Genomic DNA, 11,955 nt, shown 5'->3' with positions numbered 1-11,955 from the left:
GAATCGAAGGAGCTAGGATTTTCACATAACTAATTAAACTCGGACACTGGCTGGATGACCTAGTAATGTTTGAAATGGTCTGTTGGCATTATAAAAATGACTAAAAGGGTTCAGTCTAGGCAGTCCTGAGCTCGAGCTTTCATCAGTGCAAAAAATGCCCTAATGCTGCAATAGGCAGGGGCAGTAATAATCAAGGTTGACAGGGGTATTCTGGGGTGTTAAAAAGAACAGAAATAATTAGTTTAAATGAGCTGACAAGTAGGGTACTAATTTGGGATTAAACTAATACCAATGGGGAACAAGACACAAGGGTATGGGGCTTAAAATGAATAAACAAATGAGCCCATAATTCTGGATTAAACAAAAAACAGGCGTGGGGAATAAAGGGGGGCTGACACCAAAAGATGCTGAGGCATGGGCTTATAGGGTATGGGCATTCTGCCAATTGGCAGGACAGGCAGCTCAGCTGCACTGGTTCATTTGGCCTATAAAAAGGCCATTTGATAACAAAAACAGGAGGATTTTTTAGTCTGGAGAAAAAGAGAAAACAAAGGCTGGAATTTTAGTTTAAAAGCTGAAACTTTTAGTCTGAAGGAAGGTTTACTGAGTTTGAAAAAAGCTGAAAAAACATAAGTTAGTTTCCAAATAGATGATAACCAAACACCATCTGAAAGTTGAATAAGAATTCATATTGGCCAAGCTGCCTTGGCCAAGTTCTGTCATCTGCACTGACTGAGCTGTTTGTTGGTTGCTGAACTGCTGTTATTTGCTGCATCGAACCTTTTTTTACTTCTGGTGTTCATTACTCTTCGTCTGGAATTACTGGTTTGGCATTCGACTATTTGCTGGTTTCTTTTGTCTGGGAACTATTGTTGGTTGTTCGTGGACTGTGGAAAACACTTGGTTTAGTTGGTTGATTGTTGTGTTGTTGCTGTGTGTCTGCCGCTGCTGTATTCACTGCATATTGCCTAGCTGATCATTCCTTTCTTCTTTGTCCTCCTTACCAGGTACACAATCGATACCACTAATGTAACTGAGAGTTTGAACATGAATGCAAAAGAGAGGACCTGCAGATTGTTTTATATACACGTGGACTGTTGTGTTAAATGTCATGTAGTATATAGTAGTTACATTTTTGTTTGGATAATAGAAGTAGCCTACATGCTTAGTGTATCAATGCAGGTTAATGAATGCTAGTCATGTATGTGTGCTGTTAGGTGAAAAACATTCCCAGTGTAATAAGTTGTACCTTTAGACTTAGTCTGAGGGTGTAATATATTCTCTAATGTAAGCCAAATAGGAAAACTATCCACTTTAGTTAAAATTCTTTCTCCTTTTGCCAGATTGTCCCATATAAATTGATAAACTCATTTCACAGAACAAAGAATCAGTCCTAGGCCTCAATCTCATGAAGGCCGAGCCCAAATCGAAACAAATCAGTTAGGCCCATATCGAAAACGGGGGCCTAAGTCTGGCCATCTCGCATGAGCTAGGTTTGGGCCCATAATTTTCGACTAGTTGTCCATAATCGCAGTCACATTTTATTATTCTGTAAAAGCATTTTAAATCCTGTTATAAGTAAACTCGCAATCATGTAATCGATTAGGGCTATTTACTGCTTTCAATTAGTAGAGACAAACACCACAAGAAACGTAGTTGCTATAGGATATCCTTTTAAAATAAGGACGAGACGAGCCTCGATGTAAATAAACCAAATGCGCAGGTGCGGGGCCCTTGTTAAACGCATATTAGTGAAGCATTTAGTTTCCAGGACGGGTTGTTTAGTAAATTTCACAACCCTCCTAAAATAACAATACGTTAGACTCTTTAGGACGCGCCTTAATAAATCTTACCTTCTTAAACCCGGGTGCACATTTATGTGACCCAAATCCAATTCTCAATGGAGTCGAAATGTGTCTCTAATCACGGGTACATTGATTGTGACGTGGTTCGAGATGCGTGTCCATGACGTTGCAAATTCATTTTGAAGAAAAATAAGAATGAGATGAGCCTCGTCAAATAAAAATACAAATTGCGGGGCCCTCAGTGAATATTTGCTTTAAAAATTATTCAGACTTCGGGTTGGACCGTTTAGTAAAATTCCACGGTCCTACCCAAAATAAATACGCTAGTCGCTTTAGGCGCGCTTTTAATAATTTAATTTCCTTAAACTCGGGTGCACATTGATGTGACCCAAATCCAAATCTCAACGGAGTCAAAGTGTGTCGACGACCACGGGTACATTGATTGTAACGCGGTTCGAGATACATTTTCTCAACGTTGTAATTCTTGATAAAAACAGTAAATGATAAAAGCGGTTAAAAGTTAAATTTTGCACATAAGTTCAGACTTGTATAAAATCAGATAATCCAGCCGAATATAACAGTTGAGCGACCGTGCTAGAACCACGGAACTCGGGAATGCCTAACACCTTCTCCCGGGTTAACAGAATTCCTTATCTAGATTTCTGGTACGCAGACTGTAATATAGAGTCATTATTTTCCTCGATTCGGGATTAAAATTGGTGACTTGGGACACCCTAAATCTCCCAAGTGGCGACTCTGAAATAAACAAATAAATCCCATTTCGATTGTCCTTTAATTGGAAAAAACTCCCCTTGCGCCCCCGCGGGCGCGGAAAAAGGAGGTGTGACACCGGCTTCAGCGACAATTCGGAGGGACGGAATTTCGACCTCCGCTGGTATTACGGCCTCAGTTCCATACACCAACAAATAAGGAGTTGTGCCTATGGAAGTTCGGACGGTAGTGCGGTAACCCAACAAAGCAAAGGGTAATCTCTCGTGCCATTGTCTGGACCCTTCCACCATTTTTCGCAGTATCTTCTTGATATTCTTATTGGCTGCTTCGACTGCTCCATTCGCCTTGGGACGATATGGGGTGGAATTGCGGTGTGTAATCTTGAATTGTTGGCATACCTCTCTCATCAAGCTGCTATTAAGATTCGCACCGTTATCCGTGATGATCACTTTTGGGATCCCAAATCTGCAGATGATATGGGAGTGAACAAAGTCCACCACTGCCTTCTTGGTTACTGATTTGAAGGTTTTAGCCTCAACCCATTTGGTGAAGTAATCAATGGTCACTAGGATGAACCTATGACCGTTGGATGCTGCCGGCTCGATGGGCCCAATGACATCCATGCCCCATGCCACAAACGGCCAGGGTGCTGACATCGTATGTAACTCTGTTGGCGGAGAATGAATCAAATCTCCATGTATCTGGCACTGATGGCATTTCCTCACAAAAGTGATACAGTCGTGTTCCATGGTGAGCCAATAACACCCTGTTCGAAGGATCTTTCTTGCCAATACATATCCGCTCATGTGTGGCCCACAAACTCCAGCATGTACCTCTGCCATAACCGTCGTTGCTTGACTGGCATCTATGCATCTCAACAATCCCAAATCCGGGGTTCTTTTGTACAATACTCCTCCACTGAGGAAGAAACCATTCGACAAACGCCGAAGGGCTCTTTTTTGGTCTCTAGAGGCATGTTCTGGATATATCCCCATTCTGAGGTATTCCTTGATATCATGAAACCAGGGTTCGCCATCTGCTTCTTCTTCTATGGCATTGCAGTAGGCGTGCTGATCACGGACCTGGATGTGTAGAGGATCAACATACATTTTGTCAGGGTGGTGCAGCATTGATGCTAAGGTGGCCAAGGCATCTGCAACCTCATTGTGAACTCTCGGGATGTGTTTGAACTTCACCGATCGAAATTGCTTGCTCAGATCATGCAAGCATTGTCGGTATGGTATGAGCTTTAGATCTCGTGTTTCCCATTCACCCTGAATTTGATGTACCAAGAGGTCCGAGTCTCCCAAGACCAAGACGTCTTGGACATCCATGTCAGCAGCCAAGCGCAGACCCAGAATGCAAGCCTCATACTCGGCCATATTGTTGGTGCAATAGAAGCGTAGTTGAGCCGTAACAGGATAATGCCGTCCTGTTTCAGAAATGAGTACTGCTCCTATTCCAACCCCTTTCGCGTTTGCAGCTCCATCGAAGAAAAGCTTCCAACCCGGTTCCTCAGGCAATTCCAACTCATTTGTATGCATTACCTCTTCGTCAGGAAAATACGTTCTTAAGGGCTCGTATTTTTCATCAACGGGATTCTCTGCCAAATGGTCTGCCAGCGCCTGGGCTTTCATGGCCGTCCTCGTTACATAGACGATATCAAACTCTGTGAGCAGAATTTGCCATTTTGCCAACCTTCCCGTGGGCATAGGTTTCTGAAAGATATACTTCAATGGGTCCAAACGGGATATGAGATAAGTAGTATACGAAGACAGGTAGTGTTTCAACTTCTGAGCTACCCAAGTTAGGGCGCAACATGTTTTCTCGAGTTGAGTGTACTTGACCTCATGTACTGTGAATTTCTTGCTAAGATAGTAGATGGCTTGCTCCTTCCTTCCTGTGTCATCATGTTGCCCCAATACACAACCAAATGAATTTTCCAAGACCGTCAGGTAAAGAATTAGGGGCTTCCCGGGCTTAGGCGGGACCAATACGGGTGGATTAGACAGATACCCTTTGATTTGGTCGAAAGCCTCCTGACACTCTGCCGTCCAACCTACTGCAGCATCCTTTCTCAGCAGCCGAAATATGGGCTCACAAGTTGCTGTGAGTTGAGCGATGAACCTGCTGATGTAATTGAGTCTACCCAGCAAACTCATTACCTCTGTTTTGTTCCTTGGCGGTGGCAAATCTCGGATGGATTCAATTTTGGATGGGTCTAACTCAATCCCCCGTCGACTGACGATGAATCCTAGCAACTTTCCTGATGGAACCCCGAATGCGCATTTGGCCGGGTTAAGCTTGATATCATACCTCCGGAGTCTTTGGAAAAATCTCCTTAGGTCTGCTACATGGTCCTCCTGACGCCAAGATTTGATGATCACATCATCGACGTACACCTCGATTTCCTTGTGTATCATGTCATGAAACACAGCAGTCATTGCTCGCATGTACGTTGCCCCGGCGTTCTTTAACCCGAACGGCATTACCCGATAGCAGTAGGTTCCCCATGGCGTAATAAACGCTGTCTTCTCAGCATCCTCTTCGTCCATTAGGATCTGATGATAACCCGCATAGCAATCCACAAAGGATCCGATCTCGCGCCCAGCGCAATTATCGATCAGGATATGAATGTTGGGTAACGGAAAATTGTCCTTGGGACTTGCTTTGTTGAGGTTGCGGTAGTCGACGCACACCCTGATTTTTCCATCCTTCTTTGGGACTGGTACCACATTGGCCAACCACTCGGGATATCGAGTGACCCGAATGACCTTTGCCTGCAACTGCTTAATCACCTCTTCTTTGATTTTTACACTCATTTCTGTTTTAAATTTCCTTAGTTTTTGCTTGACCGGAGGGTATGCCGGGTCAGTGGGCAATTTGTGAACCACTAAATTGGTGCTTAATCCAGGCATATCGTCATATGACCATGCAAAAACATCTTTGAATTCCATGAGGGTTTTGATCAATTCTTCTCTGACATTCGGCTCAATGTGGATACTAATTTTGGTCTCTTGGACGTTATCAGCGTCTCCTAGATTCACAGCCTCGGTGTCATTTAGGTTAGGCTTGGGTTTCTCTTCAAATTGGCACAGTTCTCGGTTTATCTCTTCGAAGGCTTCCCCTTCGTCACATTCAGATTCATCGTCACAAACGACCTCTTGCATCATTGAGTCGGTTTCAGATTGATTTATTAGACTAGGTCGAAGATCCGTTGTGCATGCCATGTCATTAGAACCAGTAAAAAGAGAACTGTTCAGAAAGAAAAAGAACAAAACAAAATTAAAATGGGACAAAAGAAAAGAACTTCATTAAACTTGCGGGATAAAAGGGTTCACACTTTTACAAAATGAAAGTAAAATTTGGATTACACCCTTGAATAATCCGGACAAAACAAAACATACAAAACATAAATCAAAGCCTACTACCAAGACTCCCCTCGGACAGGAAGAGGAGTAACTGTCCAATTATTGGTCTTGGCCTCAGGCCCCACAAACTGTATCTCTGCTCTGCTGGAACCCTCTCCAGCTTCCACCATACTGACATCCGCGAATAGCTTCTCAAAACTCTGATTCAGGTCTTCATTTATACCACTCCAAGGTCCTAGAATCTTTGGGACCGGTGGCCCCTTGGCACTTGCTTTGACAAAAGACCTTGAGAGGCGTGGCACTGGTTTAGGCAGAAACCAGACCCTCTTCTTCATTTTTCGCGCTTGCTTCCTGTCTGCTGCAGTTGGTTTGAACCCCAATCCGAAAGTTTCCAGATTTTTAGGAAGGGAGACAGGTTGGACAATCCCTTGAAGCTCGACTCCCAGGCCTTTTCCTGGCACAAATCCATTACCCAGCATTTCTGAGACCATCATGACTGTTGCGGCAGCTACCCTAGGGTGCGGGATGATTTCTCCTTCAGAAATTTTGTTGGCCGACCCTGTATCGAAAATCTGGTAGACCCAAGGACCTTTGTCATCAGCGGTCTCTATGAAAGGTACAATGGTTCCGCCCATGGTGCACGTTGTATCCTCGCCGTGTAACACGACCTCTTGTCTTTCCCACTCGAACTTCACCATCTGATGTAGGGTGGAAGGCACCGCTTTGGCTGCATGAATCCAGGGTCGTCCTAACAGCAGGTTATAAGAAACTGTGGCATCTAACACCTGGAATTCCATGGTAAACAGGACTGGACCAATGGTCAGTTCAAGTACAACATCCCCTACAGTGGCTGTTCCGTTTCCGTCAAACCCTCGGACACAGATGCTATTCTTGTGAATTCTTCCGCGGTCGATCTTTAACTGGTCCAGAGTGGATAATGGACAAATATTGGCACTTGAGCCATTATCCACCAATACTCGAGTTACCACCGAGTCTTCACATTTGACGGCTAGGTATAGAGCTTTATTGTGCTCCGTACCTTCCACCGGCAGGTCATCATCTAAGAATGTTACCCTGTTTACCTCGAAAATCTTGCTGGCAATGGTTTCCAGGTGGTTTACAGAAATCTCACTGGGCACATGAGCTTCGTTCAATATCTTCAGCAGGGCCCGACGATGCTCCTCAGAATGGATCAGTAACGACAACAGTGAGATCTGGGCCGGTGTTTTTCTCAGCTGTTCGACCACAGAATAGTCCTGTACTTTCATCTTCCTCAGGAACTCTTCAGCCTCTTCTTCGGACACAGGTTTCTTGGTTGCAACTGGGTTGGTTCTTCTTAGCTCCGCCGGAGCAAAACATCGACCTGATCGAGTCAACCCTTGCGCTTCACAACTGACTTCTTCCACCTGTTTTCCTTTGTACATCACCACCAACTTTTCATATTTCCAAGGCACAGCCCTGCTGTCAATCATCGGCAGCTGGACCACAGGCTTTATGGTCACCCGTTCTCTACATACCCCTTTCAACACGACCGCCGGTGTGGGCGGGATCCCTGGTATTACCAACTTGCTTGGCTCGGGTTTGCTTGTTATGGCGGACGGGCTCTTTCCCAATATCACTACCGGCTTGACGCCTTCTCCCTGCGACTGTACACTCGTTCCTCCACTGGTTGAGACTTCTTTCGGGGCGGCTTGGATCATCATCACTGTTTGTGAGGGTTTTCTCAATTCTCCTCCCTCACACACCAACTCAATCATGTGAGTTTCGTGGTGCGCTGGCAGTGGGTTTTGGTTGATGTTAGGAGCTTCTGGTGTCTGGACCTCGATCTTATTGGTGTCGATAAGATCCTGTATGGCATGCCTTAATTTCCAGCACTTCTCGGTATCATGCCCGAGCATCCCTGAACAGTATTCACAACTGATTGATCGATCCAAGTTCTGAGGTGGGGGATTTGGTTCTCGAGTCTGGACAGGACTAACCAAACCCAATTGCCTCAGCTTGTGGAACAAAGCGGTGTAGGTTTCTCCCAACTCCGTGAAAGTTCTCTGCTTCCGCAACCTGTCATTCCTAGCATCTGGATTTCCCCGGAAGCCTGCCCCTGAAGGGTTTCTATACGCCCTCGGTGGAGGATAGGTGTTTTGTGGTGGTGCATATATGTTCTGGGGAGCCGGCGCGCGCCATTGTGGGCGAACCGGAGGCTGAGTGTATGCTTGGGCCTGGTGTACGGAACAATGTGGTTCTCGAGGCGGATAGAAATTTTGTGGTGGGTTGTATGGGTAGTTTGACCTGTGAGGTCTGGGTTGGTTGTAGTGCGGCCTGCCAGCCCTGGACCAACTGCCTGCCTCGATCGTGGCAACCTCTTCTTTCTTTCTTCTCAGCGCACCTCCCGTGCCGCTTTGAATAGCCTGGGTTGTGGCTTTGAGTGCCGAATAGTTCAAGATTTTGTCAGACCTCAGACCCTCTTCTATCATGACCCCTATCTTGACCACCTCGTTGAAAGATTTTCCAACTGTTGTCACCAAGTGACCAAAATAGGTTGGATCCAGTGTCTGCAAGAAATAGTCCACCATCTCTCCCTCTCTCATGGGAGGATCGACTCTAGCTGCTTGCTCTCTCCAGCGGAACCCGAACTCGCGAAAACTTTCCCCGGGTTTCTTCCCAGTTCTCAATAATGTGAGACGGTCAGGGACTATCTCGAGATTGTACTGGAAATGACCTGCAAAAGCCTGCGCCAGATCATCCCACGTGTACCACCTGCTGGAATCCTGCCTGGTATACCATTCTAGTGCAGATCCGCTCAAGACTTTGGCCGAAATAAGCTATCAGCAGCTCATCCTTGCCGCCTGCCCCCCTCATTTTGCTACAGAATCCCCGCAAATGTGCCATGGGATCACCGTGCCCTTCATATAAATCAAACTTAGGCATCTTGAACCCAGCCGGGAGTTGGACGTCTGGGAAAGGGCACAGATCTTTGTATGCTACGCTGACTTGATTGCCCAGCCCGTGCAAGTTCCTGAAGGACTGCTCCAGGCTTTTGAACTTTCTCAATACTTCATCCTGTTCAGGGGCCTTAGCCGGCTTCTCAATCTCTGCCGGCACTTCCAAATGTGGATTGTAAGCCTGTGGTTCGGGGGCATGAAACGTAGGCTCGGGGGGGTAGTATTGTGTATCGTGAGCCTGAAACAATGGCTCACTGGTCGTTCTTTGCAAAGGGGCTGATGTTGGTCCCACAAAAATGGGAATATTGGGTGTTGGGAGAGGTTGATGGGGTGGTGGAGCTTGGGAATCATGAGGGCTTCTTTCTTGATGATAAAGGGGATTTGGGCGGCTTGTGGAAGGGCCAGAGTGAGGGTATTCCGGCATGTGCCCCAGTGTTTCAGGGCTCTTTTGTGTTTTGGCTATGGCTAGCTGCATTGCATTCATCTCTAGTCCCATCCTTTCAATCTTTTCCATCGCTTCTTTTAGCAACTGGCTCATCGGCCTCTCTTCCTCATTACTATTCTCTGAAGTAGTCATGCTGGTTGCTATCGGTCCTTTGGATCTGGTTTGATAGGAGTGTGCTGCCAGAGTTCCTTAACAACTTCTTTGTTTGATTCAGACAACAACAAACTTTGTTAGCGTTAGAGTTTAACAGATTTGATCATAACACATAGAGGATGCAATGCACCTAGGCAGTTAATCGTTTCTACATGCTTTGCTTCAAACAACATGCGTCATCCCGGTTTGCTCATTCGTCCCCTTTTAAAGTACTTTGGGAAACCCTGTGTTTTATTTTATTTTGTATTTTCTTTTCTTTCTTTATTAAAAGCGGTCGAATCTTATGGGGATTGCCTACGTATCACGTCCCCGCGTGAATCAGACCAGGCGTAGTTCTGCCTTAAAGTAAAGAAACACAAAATTCTTGTGAAATCGTTAAATTCATTCTCAAAATTTTGCTATTACAAATTACTTCAAGCAAGGAATAGCAATAGTACAGACTCCACAGTTCTTAACCCGTTTTGACTAAAAGAAAAGAAAACAACATATGGAAAAACAACAAAGCCAAATAAACAAGACTCAACCAAAGATTAATTTTCCAACTTAGGGGCCCGCGAGGCATCATTCGGCCTTTCCGCGGCCCTTGGTGTGAGGTCCCTCTGCAGGTTTTTCAACTCATTCATGATTCGGTGGACGCAACCCATAATGGAAACAAGGAGGTTCTTCCGAGGCATTTGCTCGCATGCCAAGCATCTCATGTAGATGTAATGCCCAATCTCGTCGATCCTTCCTCGAATGTTGTCCCTTTCTGCGAACAAATGCCTTATCTGTCGGTTCTTCAAACCCAGTGTTTGCGCATTGTTGGCAAGCTGATCCTGGAACATGTCCATTTGTCTTTCCATTCTGGTCATTGCATCGTAACATCGCCTTCTGTCGGCTTGGGCATCTCGTGCTTGTTTGACGATCCGATCATGTAGAATGGAGTTCGTCTCCCTCAATATTCCGACGCTCATCTCATAATCCCTTATGACCTGTTGCAAACGCTGCTTCCGGGCCATTGTGTACCTTGCCCATCTGACTTTCATCCTTGCTATGCAAGCTTCTGATTGTTCTAATTCTTCTTGGCTCTGGATGACCTGACTTCTCAAACTTGCTATCAATCTTTCGTCAGAGCGACGCTTCTGTCGGTCAACGTTACTCTTACTGGCTTGGTGAAGGCGGGCCTTCAAGATTTGGTTTTCTTGGGCTAGCTTGTTTCTTTCAGCCTGCTCCGAGGCGGCTTGCACATTGTTCTCAAATACAAGTCTTTCGACTTGTTACTTTAGCTTCCCGATTTCAACCCGGTAACCTTCCTCCCTTTTTAACCATCCCCATTGCTCTTGTGAATCATCTGTGAAGTGTTGGACGTGTGCCCTTTTAGCAGGTCTTTGCCGAATCTGAAACCTTCTTTCGAACCAAGCATCGTACTTTGGGTCTACCTCACCTTTAGCTAGTTCTCGCACCATGGTCTTGGGCTCCAAGAATCTACATTCATGCCACAGTTTTCTAATCTTCCCCTCGGGGAATATGACTCCCGGGCTTAATTCCAAGGCATGCTTGCTCAGATCTTCATCAGTAGGGACTACTTGAAACCTGCCCAGTTGTCGTAATACCCGATGAGGGGCATATGGCTGGATGCTGCGAAGCCCCATTAATAGAACGTGACATTCTTCAGCCGACATGTAGATCACCTCAGTATCAGCCAACCAACCGAATGCCCATTCAATTTGGTCAGCTGTTGTTGACCTTAACCGTGTAAACCATGCTTCGACACCTTCAGGAAATCTGGCGCCTGTCATGCGCTTCTTGAATCCGCTGATACAATTCCTCTCGGTCAACCCGTGGTTCATGTATCCTACTCGGTGATGGAGATGTTCCTGCATCCATAGCTGAAGTAACAGGTTGCAACCTTGGAAGAACTTGCCTCCTTCTCGGCATATAGTCAGAGCCCGGTAGATTTCGGACAAAATCAAAGGAACCACAGTACTATTGGTTCTTTTGATTGCCACGTCGGCCATCCCTACCAGACCTATCTCTATCTTTTTATCCTTCCTTGGACAGACCATGACTCCCAAGAATGCTGTGATAAAAGCCAAAGTACGTCTTGCTTCCCATTTGTTTCTGTTCCCTCCGTGAGTTAACCCAAGGTTCGGTTCCTCAAAACCCTGCGGGGTTCCGTACCGCTGATACAAGAAATGGAGATCACAATATCCTCTCGATAAATCGTCATGTTGTACCTTCCGACTAATGCTTAGTAGATCCAGAAACGCATGCGGAGACACTGGCCTTGGCGAAAGCAAATATTGCCCTCTTAACCTCTCATTCAATCCCGCATATCCGGCGACTTCCTCAAGTGTTGGTGAAAGTTCAAAGTCAACAAAACGGAATACATTGCGGGTTGGGTCCCAAAATGGTATTAGAGCTTCAAGAATATCTGTCCTTGGCCTAACGCCCAACAAATTTACAAAACCTCCCAATATTCTTCCTACTACCTCTTTGCTATTGGCTTCCAAATCATTCCACCACATGTG

The sequence above is a fragment of the Nicotiana sylvestris genome, chromosome 9, assembly GCF_000393655.2.
Source record: "Nicotiana sylvestris chromosome 9, ASM39365v2, whole genome shotgun sequence".
Lineage (NCBI taxonomy): Eukaryota > Viridiplantae > Streptophyta > Magnoliopsida > Solanales > Solanaceae > Nicotiana > Nicotiana sylvestris.
The sequence above is the reverse complement of the archived record's forward strand: the minus strand, read 5'-3'. Positions refer to the sequence as shown.